Source organism: Eretmochelys imbricata, chromosome 8 (genome assembly GCF_965152235.1).
Source record: "Eretmochelys imbricata isolate rEreImb1 chromosome 8, rEreImb1.hap1, whole genome shotgun sequence".
Classification (NCBI taxonomy): Eukaryota; Metazoa; Chordata; order Testudines; family Cheloniidae; genus Eretmochelys; species Eretmochelys imbricata.
The window spans coordinates 75,493,290-75,509,864 of record NC_135579.1 but is presented as its reverse complement, the minus strand read 5'-3'; the positions used below and the strand labels follow the sequence as shown (position 1 = coordinate 75,509,864).

At 41.7% G+C, this 16,575-nt stretch overlaps 1 protein-coding gene across 3 annotated transcripts in view; it reads right to left on the bottom strand.

Annotated features, from left to right (window-relative positions):
- Window positions 1-15,417, bottom strand: part of TGFBR3 (transforming growth factor beta receptor 3) — a 179,660-nt gene extending 164,243 nt beyond the window's left edge. For all 3 annotated transcript variants that reach the window (XM_077824946.1, XM_077824948.1, XM_077824947.1), the window contains exon 1: window positions 15,228-15,417. The gene's annotated coding sequence lies outside the window, so the exon portion shown is untranslated. The remainder of the gene's footprint in view (window positions 1-15,227) is intronic.
- Between the last annotated feature and the right edge of the window lie 1,158 nt (window positions 15,418-16,575).

Sequence of the window (16,575 nt, the reverse complement as noted above, 5' to 3'; positions counted from 1 at the left end):
ACTATAAGAGAGAGTGCCAAGGAAGAGCATCTAGAGCCCAGTCCAGTGAGGATTTTTCAGTCAAGAAGGCACAGACAAGAGGATCCTCTTAATTTAGGTCCGTTGCAGTAAGGCCTGTGGTCCTAATCAAGAAGAAATGTCTAATGACCACAGACAAGGATCAGATTTAAGAGGACAAAAAACAATAATCAAGGTGCAATCACCACCTATTCAAGTCAAGAAAAACATGTATTCTACATGTTAATGGAGCTAGAGAGAGAGACTGAAACCTATACAATGATGAAGACTACTACGGAGCAGAGAGACTGAATTAATTGCCGAGTTTTAATTTGTATCTTAGCAACATTCAGTAAACCTGTGTATTTTGATATATGAAAAATTGAATCTACGTAACAATACAAATAGAAAACACAATGTAAAAAAAACCAAAACAAAAACACATAAACATGAAGTTCCTAGATGGCTGTCACTATGCTAAACACTATGGCTGTTCTGAACCACATGGTAACAGCAGGGACAGATCTCAGATCCTCCTCCCTCCAAAAGCACAACTCTCGCTACCTCTTAAAGAATCTGTTATCTGCTAGCACAGTCTGTGGCAGACAGCTGAGAGAATCTGATGCCGTCCTGCTAGCACAGTGGTAAACACATATACAAGACAGTTCACTACAATATCTCACCAATTTCCCTACCTTTACATTTGCTTCATATTTGTTTCTTTGTAAGTATCTAAAAATCAAATTTCCCCAGAACTTCCAGTCTTCTCACAAGAGTCTTTAAAACTATTTTCTTCTGCATCAGCATAAAGGCTGTGTGAGAAAGTCAGTTTTAATACTAAAACTTGCTCAGGGTTTTCAGAAGTTAAAGCATCCTGCTTCAGACAATGTCTTTACTTAAAGATGTCTTTCTCATAGGCGGCTTCCTGTTCTCACTGACAGAGACTGCCAAGCTCTGCATATTGAATACCCAAGCACACTTTTACTTGGTCTACTTCTGTATTTTTAGCTAAATGACTATTGCATCGTATTCCCATTAGCATCTTTACTCCTATCTCCTTTTCTTCTTCTTCTAATTCTTTAAGCTACTTCTCCCTACTACTCCTTTTTCTCTAAGGCCCAGCACAGTAATAAGTATGTCTGCATAAGGCCACAGAAAAATTCTGGGGGGCTTCTGTTTCCTATTTTGGACTTGCATTGCATGGGAGCTGGACATACTCATTGTTCAACCAGGTCCTTAATGCTCTAATTTTACCTTTTATTTCTGTTCCTCCAAACCCTTTCTCCAAATGTCACCATCTGTTTAATTATATCCTCCCCTTTGTATATATGTCCTGACTTTGCTTTAAATCCATCTCCACTCTATCATCTTCCCCATGGAGACCTTTCCTTCACTGGCTGAAGAATAGCTTCCACTTCCTCTTTTCCTTGTCACAACAGGCTCTATTTCATGCTGTCTCCCTTCCATGCTCACAGCCAGAGGTTGTAACCCTCAAAAGGTAAAATACCACACCACAGTACTCCCCCATCATGCTGCAACAGCTCATAAACACTTTGGTTACCAATGTGAGCCAAATACTACTCACCTTAATCATGGACTTCAATGGGAACTACTCAGGAGAAGCAAGCAGGATTTGTCCCTGTGTTGCTTTGCCATAGCAATGCAAACCCACGTTTCTAGGGCATCCAAGAAAACCCTTCAAAGCCAAAGCTTCTTCATCTTTTGTTTGTTTTAAACATGGCAGCCATTTTACTTATTTAACCACATTCCCATTGGTTCTCTGTACAATAAAAATGTGCATTCCACTGCACAAATAAAAAGCCAATGATTTGTAATCAAATATGCCCAAGCCCAATTTAGATGCTAGATTCAGTTATACAAGCATTCAATACACGAAGTGAAACATGGTTTTTCAAAAAGAAATATTATAACCCCAATCCTATTAACATCCATTTTTCAAGATATGTCTTTTTTTAAAACTTGATGACACTTATTCTCTTAATACTGTATGATTTGCATACATACAGGCTAGAAGGCAGACTAACTATATTAGCAAATATTACTGTGGGATTCAAAATGCACATCAATCGTTTTCATGTCTACATCTAAAACCGTGCAGAACTTAAACAGTAACTTATTCATAAACTATTAAGGAGACTGATTCTGCTTTATAAACACCAAAGCAGTTTCATTTCCAGGGAATAAGGAGAGTAATAAAACTAAATATCCTGACATATCAAAAGCCCAGGGAAAAAGTTATTCTGATGCCTAGCAGTTCATATGCTGCTGTGCTTGTAATGGGACATTTCAATAAGTCACAGTTAAAGGCTATGGGAACTGGAACAGGACCAAGGGAAGAGGCTTTATGCCACTTAGAAACTGTGCCCCCTCCATTTCAGATTGCTTTTGTTTTAACATTTTGTTTGTTTATTTGTACACTAATGTTTTACAATGTGTTCTGTCAAATTACAGGAAGCTACAAAACATGCACAATCGGTCCCTGAAAGAAAAGACAATTTCACCCTTTTTGCTTGCAAGGCCCTGATAGCAGCAAATCAGACTTGCACCACAGCATGAATATTGCACACATTTGGCACAAAGGTCTGGCTAGGATCAGAGACAGCCATTCTCAGTCTAAATCTACACTCAAGTTTCCCTTCAGCCTACACAGGATTTGCTGTCAACTCACTTTAATTGTTGTGAGTTTACATCAGAAAAGCAAAATCATTAAACCAGACACTGTGGTGTCTGAACCACCACTGCAGGATAGGTCCTGAATGCAAAAGAATAGACTGGAAGAAGACAGAAGAGAAACCATCTTCTTGTAGGTTATAGAGATTTTTCCTAAAGAGCGAGCTGGGGGGCAGCTCTTTCTAGGGTCAGGGCAGGGTTTCTTTGTTACAGGAACTAAGGGACAATGCACATGGAACAAGCACTTGAGATGTCTCTATAAGAGAATCAGGGAGGACATGGAGGTAGCTCCTGATAGGATTCAGGCATAAGGGGCTCTCCCAGGTGGAAGGGGAAAGTCTTCTCAGCAAAAACATCTGATGGCATATATAAGACTGAGGGTAACATTTTCAAAAGTATCAAAGTGACTTAAGAGCCTAAGTCCCATTTTCAAAAATAACTTAAGTCTCATTGAAAGTCAGTGGGCGGCCAGGAGGCCAAATTCCATTGCAAGTCAATAGGAGCCTAAATCATTTCTGAAAATGGGACTTAGGCTCCAAATTTAGGATAAAATTTTCAAAAGTGCCTAAGAAAAACAAGTTTCAGAGTAACAGCCGTGTTAGTCTGTATTCGTAAAAAGAAAAGGAGTACTTGTGGCACCTTAGAGACTAACCAATTTATTTGAGCATAAGCTTTCGTGAGCTACAGCTCACTTCATGCAGTATGCATCCGATGAAGTGAGCTGTAGCTCACGAAAGCTTATGCTCAAATAAATTGGTTAGTCTCTAAGGTGCCACAAGTACTCCTTTTCTTTTTAAAGAAAACAAAAAACCCACAGTAACTACAGCACAGAGATCTGCAGGACAGACCTAGAGACCATCAGAAAAGATTAGCAGGCTCTAAGGAATAGGTCTATACAACCCTTCCCCTTCAAAAGTTATGTTTCTTTGGCCTAATCACCTTATTTTTATGGTTTCTAATTGGAAACAGAATAAGTTTCCTGGCATTAGATTATCTTACTCACTACAAATACGCTTGCCAACTACCTCACGCAAATACCATTAATCTTGGTTTTATTTGGCTCAGTCCCTAACTGCACACCTAAGCCAAAATGATAATCTCTCAAAAACCCTTGCTGTAACCCTGGATAAGGCATCATCTTCTTATGGCCAGTCATAGCAACAGAGTCACAGCAGGATGGAACCTTACCTCCACCCAGGTCTTGTCTAGGTAAGAGATCTCATCGAAGGCACTCTCTTACAAATCACTGATGCAATTATTTTTTTCATACATAGCAAAAGATTATCTAAAACAAGTCCTAATGGGAGAACTCCCTATCATAAAACAAACTGCATTAATCTTTGGCAGATTTAAATCTGGGGTAGGAGCCATGATCCCTTAAGGAAGTAAAATAATGATTGTTTGCAAGTTTGCACACAAAGAATCCCCTGAAGGGGAAAAAGTGGGCAAAGTTTCTACAAACAAACTTCCCCATGGTCATTTGCAATAGGAAGTTAAAAGTGATAAATGGGTTAAAATAATAGGAAACAGTTATGTAAAAAATGGCAAAAAGATGCATTAAAATGTTTATAAGAGCAATAAGAGACAAAAGTTTCACTCTGGAGCAGCATTTACTGAATTTTACTCACTACAATACATACTTTAGAAAGAAAGCATAACAGTTTATCTCCTAAAGCTGCTAAGCAAAAATCCCATTAAGATATTCATCAGTCAGTAATCAGTCTCTAAATCTTCAGAAGCACATTTATGAGTTAGGAAACTTCTCCCACATATGTGGGGAAGACCTTATAGTGCAACATTGGTAAAACAATGAGTCAAAAGGTGCTTCCCTTTGAGTAGGCGTCATCTATCCTCCCACAAATTGTCTACCAGATAATCATTGTAATCTATTTATTATGCAGAAAAGCACATTTAAGTTGAAGTGAGATATTTGTTCTTAAAAAATTAATATAGGAAAATAAAGGCATGTTCCAAAACAGTGTGCAAAAGGATTTGGCACACAAATTTCTGTGCATCACCTGCACATGCCACTCTGAATTTACAATACATATATTTCAATTCAGCTACAACTTGTGAAAACACTTGGGGTTTTTTAGGAAAAGGGAAGACTTTCAATCGCCTAATGAACATTTAAAAGAAAAAAAAAAACCCTCATTTATCCATAAGGGCTGAAAAAAAGCTCCAAACAGCATGTAATTAGTTATGACTGCAAGGATTGGAGGGAGTGGGGTAGGAAGACTGCAAGAAGTCCGTGAGCCTACACAAATGGTATGCAAATCTTATAACACATGGAGCCTAGCTCAGCAGGGGACCTTTGCACCCTAGTGAACTTTTGGTGGGTGAACCAAGGCCACTGGATCTATGACTATTGGGATATGCTGTGTATATCTCCCTATTCAAGAAGGTGGTAGGGGAAAAGAACAAGTTATACCAACTGTGGCTCCACTACTGCTCAGAACCCTTAAGAGGAACTGATCCCTACTGACCTCTGGAGACTTCCTTAGCACACAGTACAAGCTGCATATGGGGAAGATAATTTGGCCTTTTCATGTGAACAACTGTAGCAGTCATACCAAAGAGAAGCCTTCCCAAGAACTCAGAATAGCAATTTTGTAAATCATAACAAAATTTGACTAACCTGTCATAACTAAAATACAAAGTATTTTAAGACTATTGTTAATACCATACTACCATCATTCTCAAGTACACTGGACCAAATTTATCCCTAGTATAACCCCAATGCTTCTGTAAATTTAAGGAAGATTAAAACATTCAGAGCGTGTCTACATTAGAAAGTTGTTGTGGGTTTTGTTCTGAATCACTTAACACAGATAAGTTGTTGTGTGAGCAGTGCATCCACAATGCATTGTTATCCCCAGTTAAACTATCTCCTTTTGGGATCAGTACTTCTACCTTGGCCCTGAATTGTTTCAAAATAAGCACTCGGCATTCTAGGCAGACCGCCCATAGTGCAATGATCTGCCAGTAGACTCTGCGCATTCTTGGATTTCTCTCAATTCACAGTGCAGATCACTGCTTATGGGCTCAGCCAACAAGCACTGACTGGTGGGACATGATAGTGATACAGACTGGCATGACCAGGAATGGTGGCTGAACTTCAGGATGACAAAGGCCACCTTCTTAGAAACCCTATGCAGAGCTCACCCTGGAGCTGCAACTGTGGAACAACTACATGAGAGTTCCCCTCAGTGTAGATATGCACGTGGCCATTGTTATCTGGAAGCTCACAACCCCCTAATTTCTACCAGTGAGTATCTAACCAGTTTGGTGCTGGTAGATCAGCCATTAGGGCAGTTGTAATGGAGTTGTGGCCTGCTATCAAGAAAGTGCTGTTCCCCCAGATAATATGGCTAGGCAATGCATGCAAAGCTATTGATGGACTTGCACAGCTGGGGTTCCCAAATTGTACTACAACCATTAAAAGGACTCATGTGCCCATTCTTTACCCAACCATCTCCCGAGCAGGCCTCAGGCTTCATCAACAGAAACAGCTGTTCCTCCACGATGCTCCTGGTCTGGTTGATCACTGTGGCAGATTCATCAATAATATGTGGGCTGGGCTGAAAAGGTCCATGATACCATGATCTTTAGAAATTCTGGGCTGTTTTCTGTAATGAGAAATGGAGCTTCTGCTCCTATTATCTGTGGACACGGATGATGTTGACATTCCTCCAGTCAACTCTGCTTCCCTTGCTTATGAAACTGGGCACTTGAATAGCTGAAAGGACTCATTTAACTATACCCTGGGCAGCTGCAGAATGGCAGTGGAGCGTTCATTTGAAGATGGAAAGATAGATGAAGGTGCCTGATGATCAATATCTGCCTCATGTGATAGCTGCTGGCTGTGTTTGCACAACGTATGTCGGAGGAATGGGAGAGTCTTTCCAGAAGATGGGAGGACAAGGTGGGAAGGCTTGCTGAACATTTTGAACAGCCAGAGAGGCGGCCTATGTGAAATGCTGCAACTGATCAGGGACAGAGTCAGGGATGCATTATGCTCCTGAGGCTTAGGCAAACTTGTGAACGTATGTACTTTTGTATATGGCATTTATCGTGATTTTTACCATACACAGGTGTTAAGCTTAATGGAATGGTACAAGGATTTTAACAAGCTTCATGTGAGAAGGTTATCATCCTTCAGGGGTGTCTATTATAGCACAAGTGGGTATTTTACTTATTGTGCAAGGCTCTCATGAAATTTTCAAACAAGGCCATGCCATTTTCAATAATTAAGTAACCACACCAAGTTGAACATTATTTAATAAAAGATGTTATTGAACATACATAAGAATACAAAGTTAAACCCAGTGCAAAAGATTAAAAAAATAAAAAGTTCAGCATGCATTCAAATTAGTGCTTTTGTGGTCACAGATTTGTGTATGTTTTGGGGGTTGGGTCAGAAATGTTCTTTGCATCTTGGGGCGTGGAACGGTGGTAGAAGGACCTGAGTCCTGTGAATAAGACAGTGAAGGGGGTTCTCCCAGTATGCACAGTTCTCCATGTCATCTGGTGGCACGGAATTTTGAGAAAATGTTCCTTGAAGTTGAAGTGAAGGGTGTATCCTGGTATACAGAGTTCAGAGGGAGAGGGCTGCAGAACACGGGTAGGTTGGGGTGGTGTCCTTCAGTATAATGTCACTATGTTCTCCATTAAGGTTGTTTGCCTCTCCATGATCCTCAGCAACTGTGCCTTCGAAGTACTAGCCAGTGCCCTGCCCTTTTTCTCTTCTATCATGCTTAGGGAAACCTTCCCTCCACTCCTCTGTTCACACACTGAGGTTGGTAAACATGTCAACCCTTGTTCTCTCTCTTCATATGTAGATTGGTCAGATATTCACTCACTGATAGTACCCCTATACATGGTCATGCCAACGTGTTAGGTGCTATGTAGGGAAAGAGGGGAAAGTGAGTTATTGTCCAAATTGTACTCTATGCCAACAGTGATAAAATGTTGCTTTTTCCTGATTTTGGAATCCCTTTCCCAAAGACTCTCCCCAGACTTCAGTGAGCTTAGAGATGGTAAGATGTTTTCAGACAGACATTCTTCCCTGTTTGTGTAGGACTGCTGGGCCTGTGGGGATGAGGTGTGGTTGGAGGATGGGTTGGGTCACCTAGAAGGAAGTTTACTACTTGCATGTGCACCTATGCAGGCTGCCAGTGGCAGGGCAGAGAGGAAGACGGGCCAGCAGGGAGAGGCCATTAGTTGCATATGTACCTCTGCAGGCTGGGGATTGAGTTTGGGAAGGGTGAGGGAGAGCAGCAGATGCAGGCTACTAACTGGATGAGCACCTTGGTAGCCTATCTTGAAGGATGTTACCCTGTGGCATGTTCCCAAAAGGCAGAAAAGGATTTTGTTAAAAAAAAGCAATGCGCAAACCAGGACAACGTGCTATACTATTACTTGCCAGGATGGTGCTCTGAGAGCTTGTGCAGAAGTGGAAAGGAAATGCAAGGTATACGAGCAATACTGAGAAAGCTGCACCGCTGTGCAGCTAGCATGCCAAAACAGAGCACTATCATTCTCTAACACCCAAGGATCAGCATAAAATGAACCACAAAATAAAAACAAATTCCATAGTAGCCCAAAGAGGGGTATACTTGAATGCCTTAAAATCCCTTTCCTTTTTGAAATGTCTGTGTAACATGAGTTGGATGATTTACCTCAAAAGAACTGAAGTTTGCTCAAAGCTGAAGGAAGGCATTAATAAAACTGTGAGTCAGAAAAGCATTTGTAGTGCTTTTTCTTTCCTGTATCTGCTGCTACAAGAAGTGTGCCTTCCTTTCAATCTCTCATTTTTACCCACATGATGGTGCCCTCTTGAACAGAAGGGCGGGCTGCTGACAGGAGAAAGATGGAGCAATAAGCACCATGGCAAGTACTGTGGAGGTGGGACCTGGTAACACTGAGTGGTGGTTGGGTTTGCACATTTCAGAGAAATAACAGTAAAGAGTTTTTAAAAGCTATGGCACAGCCCCCATTTTGAACACTGGGCATGTTGGAGATTAAAAGCTGAAGAGGTGGAGGGAGGATAGCCCAACATGGTGGCATCCTGACGGTATCTAAGTTGTTTAAATCTCCCAGTACAGTTGTATTGTAATACAGCACATAATACTTACTGGAAGAGGTCTCCTCCCCAAGCTGGATGTCCACCTAAGATTCAGGTTGGTCCTCTGCTTGTGTTTTTTGAGAGGAGGTCTTTTGGGTCTCTAGCATTGTCTGAGTTGGGGTTCAGTGGGCCGATGAGATCCTGAATTTTAGGATAAATCCCTCTGGATCTGCATCTGCCAGGGTATCCTCAATGGAGTCTATAATATGCTGTGGTTCAGTGGTGGCATCTCTGTCAAAAATATGGTCCAGCTAATCATAGTAGCTGCAGAGCTCTTCCAGAGACTTTATTATGTCCCTAATAGTCTTATGACAGGACCATGACAAGCACAGGGCATGGCTGCTGGATAATCAGTTTTTTTACTTGATATGTGTGAATTTGCCATAAGTTGTAGTCACATAGTGCCTCTTCTGGCTGTGGCCAACACTTTAACAGAGAAATTATATCTTGTCAAGATGACCCATGAGAAATAGAGAGCACACAGGTAAAATAGATAGGCCAATCCAGGTAGCCAGCAAAGCAGTGTAGGATACCAGGGAGAGGATTGCCAGATGCAGAACAGTTGTTTCAGGATGGGGATGCAGCCAGACCTCTCTGTTGCTGGTAAACTCATCTCACAGTTTAGGAAACCTCAAATAGTAAACCTGCTTCCCAAGTGGGTTTCTTATCACAGGGTAAGACACCAGAAGATTCGCAACAAGAACTCTGGCACATGGATGTAAGGCATCTTATCGCAAAGTAACTCAGGTTAACCTACAACATCTTTCAAGTGTAGATAAGACCTTAGTCTCCTAGTCTACCTACCTGGCTCCTGACAAGAAAACCCTGCTTTTTTTACAAATACATGGTATGTGGTAAGACTGTTGGACATTACAGAAGTTTTTATTGCCCCTGATGCACACAAACACCCCACTGATTTCAATGGGAACTGCATAGCATGCAGAAGATATAGCATAAGCTTTAAATGAATTTCCATCTTTTCCTCCTCATCATAAAAATTACTTCACAGCCTGCAGTCCCCACTACCTTTTCCCACAGAAAAACAATCTATGTATGTTAGTCCTAAATTTAACCAGCTTCAGCTCATGACCTTTAGATAAGCCATTCTCCTGGAATCTAAACCAGTCTTTTTCAAGGTCACAGAGGCACCCTTTTAAAAGGAGAGTCCCCTCTCAGTTGAATTTTCTCCCGATCTTGTGATATATTGTTACAATAAACATAAAAACTAACTTGGGTCACCTGTATTACTTAAGTTAGACACTTACTTTTATTGCAGTGAAAAAATTCTCAATGAATATTTTTTAATTACCAGTCACACCATGCACATGTGAAACAATAGTGCTATATCTCAGTTTCCTCAAGAAAAACAAACACTTATTTAATTATAAATACTGTCATAAACTAGCACACAACTTACCAATTTAAAAAGCTTCTATCTCAGGACTATAAGAGTCTGCTTTGCTGAGCTTTACAAATCAGAGACTTTGCATACAGCAAAACATAAGGACCCTGCTTACAACAACAAATGATGTTTTAAGAAATTTTCACTCCTGTGAAATAAGCAAACAAGAAATTCTGGGATGGAAATAGACCAAGAAACTACTCCAATGTCCATCCCCCAAAGGACTTCCAGAGTTGTGTTCATTTATTTCAGTTTGGCTATGAACAGAACTAACTGCTGACATCAGAGTGCTGCTCTACTGGACGATCACCACTACTGTGTGATGGCTTTCCACGGTTATGGAATAAAAGCAATTTCCACTTTACTACTTCTTAGTGGATTAAGGTATGCTTAGCTATAAATATACTACTAAAGTTGTTAAATGCTCATGTACATTTATTAATCCCCATACATATTAGTGCTATGGAAGAAATAATCCCGTATTTATTGTATACATACATCTTTTAGAATTAAAGGTCAATATCAAAATGCACTAAAAAGCTATTTCTAATCTGCAGCCCACAGAATTTTTTTTTTTTTACCACTCTGGATAAATTGTATGCACTTAGATAATTAATTTAAACTAAATATTTATTTGGCAACCAAATTATCAAATAAAACATTATAAAGTGCTAGAAAAAATATTTTTAAAAGCTCTAGTTGATTTCAGTTTTTTCCAAGTCTTTGCCAGTTGGCTGCACCAAGTTTCACTCACCCTACTGATAAACAGTATGGGCTTAGTGTTGCATACATATGACCATCAAAAACAATGTTTTTGTTTTTTTTTTAAGTAAGTACCGCACAGAAGAGACAACAAGAAGATCAGTACAGACAAAAATGGAAAATCATTTGTGTTTGACCTTTGATAAAATAAGCAAACAATGGGTCAAGGACATTAACAATTCCCTTAAGCATGAAAGGGTGAACTTCCATACCTAAAAATATTCCCTTCTGTAGCAAAAAATCTTATGGCAATCTTAAACAGTAGGAATGGTTTTGAGGGAGCTACAGTTCCCTGGTGACAGAATGGAAATCCTGACAACTTTAGCACTAACATTGTAAAAGTATGTTATTACTTGTGGACTACAGTTCACTTTTGAAGAAACACTATTAAAAGTACAACCCCCAAATTTAACTAATTGCAATTAGTTAGAAGAGCCTACATGAATACAGTGTTTGGTGTTCCCCCTGCTGGCTTTGCACTTAACTTACAAATACTATTCCTCAGAGCTGGGTATCACTTGATAATACTGATGTTTAAAGGATGTTTTGGCATGACAAGGAAATGGAAAAGGGAAAAATAAGATTAGGCCTGTCTATCTTAGAAAATAGATGACTAAGGGAGGTTGGGGATGCAGGAAATATGATAGAAGTCTATAAAACCATGAGTGGTGTGGCAAAAAGTGAAGAGAGAAGTGTTATTTACCCTTTCACACAATACCAAAGCTAGGGGTCACTTGATGAAATTAAGCAGCAGCAGGTTCAATACAAACAAGAGCAAGTGTGGAAAAAGTACAATGCAGAACCACCTTGTGAAACTTATAACCATGGGGATGTTATGATGGCCAAAAGTATAACTGGGTTCAAAAAAGAACAGGATAAGTTAATGAAGGATAGGTCCATTAATGAAGGATAGGTCCATCAATGGCTATTAGCCAAGATGATCAGGGTCACAACCCCATGCTCGGGGTGACCCCCCACTTCTGACTACTAGAAGTGGATCACTCCAAATTGCCCTGTTCTGTACCCTCCCCTAAAGCTCTCGTACAGGCCACTGTCAGAGACAAGATACTAGGAAAGATGGACCATGGTCTAACCCACTATAGGAGCCCTTATGTTCTTATAATGCTGAAGTTGTGTTTGTTAAAAGAAAAAGGCATGATCATTTCAAATACATTTTTATTCACATAATCTATCTGAAGTTCTGGATATATGTCCAAAAGCTAAATAATCAAATACATGCATTAGCACAAGTGCCCAACATGAACCCGGCTCCCAACTAGGACTCTCCCATCACCCATTAAACCCCACTTTTACAGAAAAAGCCTGAGACAAAAGAAACTCTGAAGTGTGACCTCAAGTTTAGCAAATTTGGGTTTGAGCAAACAACCGAGGGAAGCAAGTTCCAGAACTGAAATTATAAAAGTGTAGTGCTGGAAGGGACCTCAAGAGGTCATCAAGTCCAGACCCTTGCGCTGAGGACCCTTCATTGAAGTAAACAATATGCCTCCAACCCCCTCCTGATTAAACCGAGGAGTTTTTAGTTCATACACCTCAGCTGATTTCAAAAGCTGCAGTATCTTCCAGAAACAGGGCTAATCTCTCCAGTAGCCAGGATCCAAACCATCTACCACTTTATAGGTTAAATAAAAGTTGTTCTAAAGAATACATTTTTCCATGAAAACTTTCATGAAAGTTCTTGCTGAGAATATATTTTTGAGTATATTTTTATACATTTTCTATACAGCTCTAGTTAAAACCAATCAGTACCTGGAATTCAGTAGGTAAGGTACTTTTTGCAGAAGTGCTACTAAAGAAATGAGTATATATATTTTGCACTAGTTGCAGTTACTGGGTAGTTCAACTTCTAAGAGGTGTGTGTTTCATAAAAGCAATCCTGAGCATTGTCACTATCCGAGACTTCCAACTCATCTTAGTCTGAGGCTGTGGACATTAGTAACAAAAGTGGGCACACTTCCTCAATCAAGGGAGCCAATTGTCTATTTACACAGTCAGTTAGCATTTTCGAGATCTTATCTAGTTTGAGTTTCAGCCAGCTTGCCCGCACATGCACACCTCAGCCACAAAGGTAAATAATATATTCAAACAGAGCTGACAGGATTATTTATTTCTGAGTAGAAGGGGGGGAAAAATCAAAGTATTTTCATTTTATCACACAGATTACAATGACTATCTGCACGCAAGAAACAGGAATCCTTTAAAAAGGTTTCCTAGTAAAGCTAAATTATACTGACTGACACCTATTGGAGAAGAAAATGACGCACAGAAAAGTTAAAATGAATTAATAATAATAATTTATAGAACTAATGTCATTGAGAAATGTTGTCATTTTGATCAACATAATGGAGTTTACCCTAGAAAGTAAACACAAGGACAGAAAGCGGGGGAAAAGGCACTGCGCAAACATATATGCCTCAACATATGCTTGAAACACCCCTTCTATTTAACAACTTAGTCAGGCTTTTTGCTATTTTGAGAACAACCACAACCTCCCTCAGTGCTGCTCAATTTCAAGTGACATAACTTTGCAACTATATGTGAAGCTGAAATTGTGAAAGGTCCAATAATTTTTTACTTACATTTAACTCTCCTTTAATTGCATACATTGCAGTACTTTGATTATTGTTATTTACAGAAGTAGTAAATACTTACAAATCTGGAGTTACTGAATTGCAGTACTTCCACTGCAAAATATGCAGCAGTAAATCCCAGGTGTCAACAACCAAAAGCTTTCTTTTTCTGTAGTATATCAATGAAATTCTACTAAAATGACATACTACTGGGATTTGTTCGATCTTCCAAATACACTAAACATTGTGAAATCATACACTGCAATACTATACTAGAAAGTTCATAAGCCAAATTCTCTGTTGGCATGATTTAAGTGCCGGTTTATATCAATAGTGAATTTGACTTGATGTCTTTATATATAGTTACTAATTGACTACAAACTTCTGTAGCTTTCTTTAACATACGGGTCTGAAAAACAAAAGAATCTGCATTAAAACCCTTGTAGTCTTTATTAGGAAAACTGCCTGCCTCATAGTTCCAGTATTTATTCAAGTACAATGCTTTGCACATCTAACATTCCCGCATCTACAGGGTTTTTGATTCTTTACAAACATTAATGAATTGATCAAACATCCCATCCAGGTGGTGGACATTATCATCCTCTTTTTACCTATGTTAAATCCTTTCCCAAACTCACTCAGTTACTCACAGAAGTGTAAACAAATCCCAGATAATACTAAAACTAATAAAAATCTTTGCTACCAAACTACAAGACCCAAGTTTGTGCTAAATAAGTGTCTAGGCCCCTAATTTGCTCTGTTATAGTGGTGCCATCCAATTAAAAATCGATAGGATGCACAAGTGTAAGTGAGAATTCAGTCCCTACTGTTTAAAAGAATGTTTTTGTTTATTAAAATCTAAACCTGCCAAGAATCAAAAAACAGTCATGGTCAACAAATCATTCCAATAATAATAGTAGGACCGTTTGCACAATAGCAAAGAATGTAACAGAAGACAATATGCTGGAACTACAGTGAGTTCACAGCCCCCACAGAAAATGTCAGCGGGCCAATTTAAATGTCAGAGCACAGAATTCTGCCGTTAACGATTCCCATGCCCTCCAACGAAGGCGAGTTATGCTTTGGGGCAAGCGAGCGTGACACGGGTGTAACGGGGGGAGACTGTGGCCCCGTGACTCAGCTCTCGCCAAGGTTCTGACACCCCGCAGCTGAAGCGCAGAGACCCCCAAACCCCGAGGAGACGGACACAGGGGAGAGAGGCTGAACGCACTTGCGGTGAGCTCTCATCGGGACTACACGCCGCGTTACTTCCTCTTCCCTTAGGAAGATGCCGAGCCGGGCATCCCGAGGGCGAGCCGCTCTAAGCGCCGGGCTCACCACCGACAAGCCCCCCCTAGGGAAACCGCTCGCCCACTCCGAACGTGGGTTGCCGCAAGTAAACACACCCCGGTCAAAGCGGGGGCGCCCCCGAAGCCCTGCTCGTGGGCGTGATGTCAGCTGCTCCCAGGCAGCCGCAGAGTCAGGGAAAGCGCCGGGCAGCCCCAACGCTGCGAACAGACGCAGCGGGGAGGCTGCCGAACAAGCATCCCCAGCAGCCTGCAAACTCTTCACTCCCCCCGCCTCCCCTCCCGGGGACCCCCTGCTCTCCCCCCCCCCCCAGCCCCGGCTGCTGCTGGGGCAGCGGCTTTCCCAGACCTACCTCTCAGCGGCTCTGTCAGCCCGGGACGCCCCCCGGGAGCCACTTCAGAGGAAACGGGCGATAACTTTCCCTGCGCTCCAGGGGTGCAGCCCGGCTACGCCATCCGCAGCCAGCTGCCCCGGGCGGAACAGGCCGCGGCGAGAGCCGCTCCGAGCTGCCTGCGAACGCCCTGGTCGCCCCGAGGAGGAGAGAAGCGCCCACCCGCTCCGCCAGAAACCTGCGATTCACCCCATCGGGCTGCGACTCCCAGCAAGTCGGAGCAACACGCACCGGGGCGGGGCCTGACTCCTGGCCGCGTCAATCAGCGCCCAGCGGCCCTGCTACTGGGTGAGGGGCGGGGACTGCGCTGTGATGGGCGCGCGGAGCCTCGGCCCGCGGAGACTCCTCCTCCCTCCGGCCCGCTCGCGCCTCGCCGCCCTCCCTCCGCCAGTTGAGAGATGAGCCTCGCGCGCTCCTTCGCCTTTTCCCCCCTGTTCCCGGGGCGGGTTGTTTCCTCGCAGCAGCGGCGAGCGGGGCCGGGAGATTTCCTCAGGCGGGGACATGCACAGCGTGTTGAAGGGAGGGACTCGTCCTCCAAGCAGCGAGACACACTGCCCGCAGTTTGTCTTGTACGTTTTACTTTGGTTTAAACCCTAGGCACGTTATGCAACATTCCAGCTCAGTTTTTCCAGGACAAGTTTGCGATATTTTAACTTTGTCTTTTCAAGATCTGGGCAAAAGATTGCCCGATCTAGCCCGTGCCTCCCCCCCCATCTTCCTAATTCTGCCTGTTAATAATGGATAAGTGTAGATGGAGGCACTCCTTTGACATTAAAAAAAAAATCTAGTCATATTGCTGTAGCTGGATCCAGATCCTGTCAGTGGATCTTCCTGGATCTAGACAGTTTTTGGTTGTAATCTCCCAAATTCTACTGCCTAAATAGAGAATATTGCCACTCTTGCTGCATCTTATAAATCTGGACCCTACAGTGCAACAGTGTTACCAAAAAAAAATTCAGATTCAGCATCTGTATCTGATGGATTCTGCCAAAGAGTACCCTCAGAAGACACATCAAGTGTTGCTTCTACTATTATATACAGACACACACGCAAGTATTGCTTCTGCTATTACAGATGCACACACAAATTGACTCCAACACATCCTAATACTGAAAAAACTCAGTTTTGCCGTTGTATCCTGTTGCAGCTGGCTAATTTTGGGCTGTATAACCCTGAATTTTACTGACAAAACCTTCTCTGACATATGCACCTTATCCTAATCCACTGTAATAACCCAGATCCCAAAGTATCATGGAGCAATTTAGGATGATATAGGAATTATACAGTCACAAAGTGATTGGCTGGGATG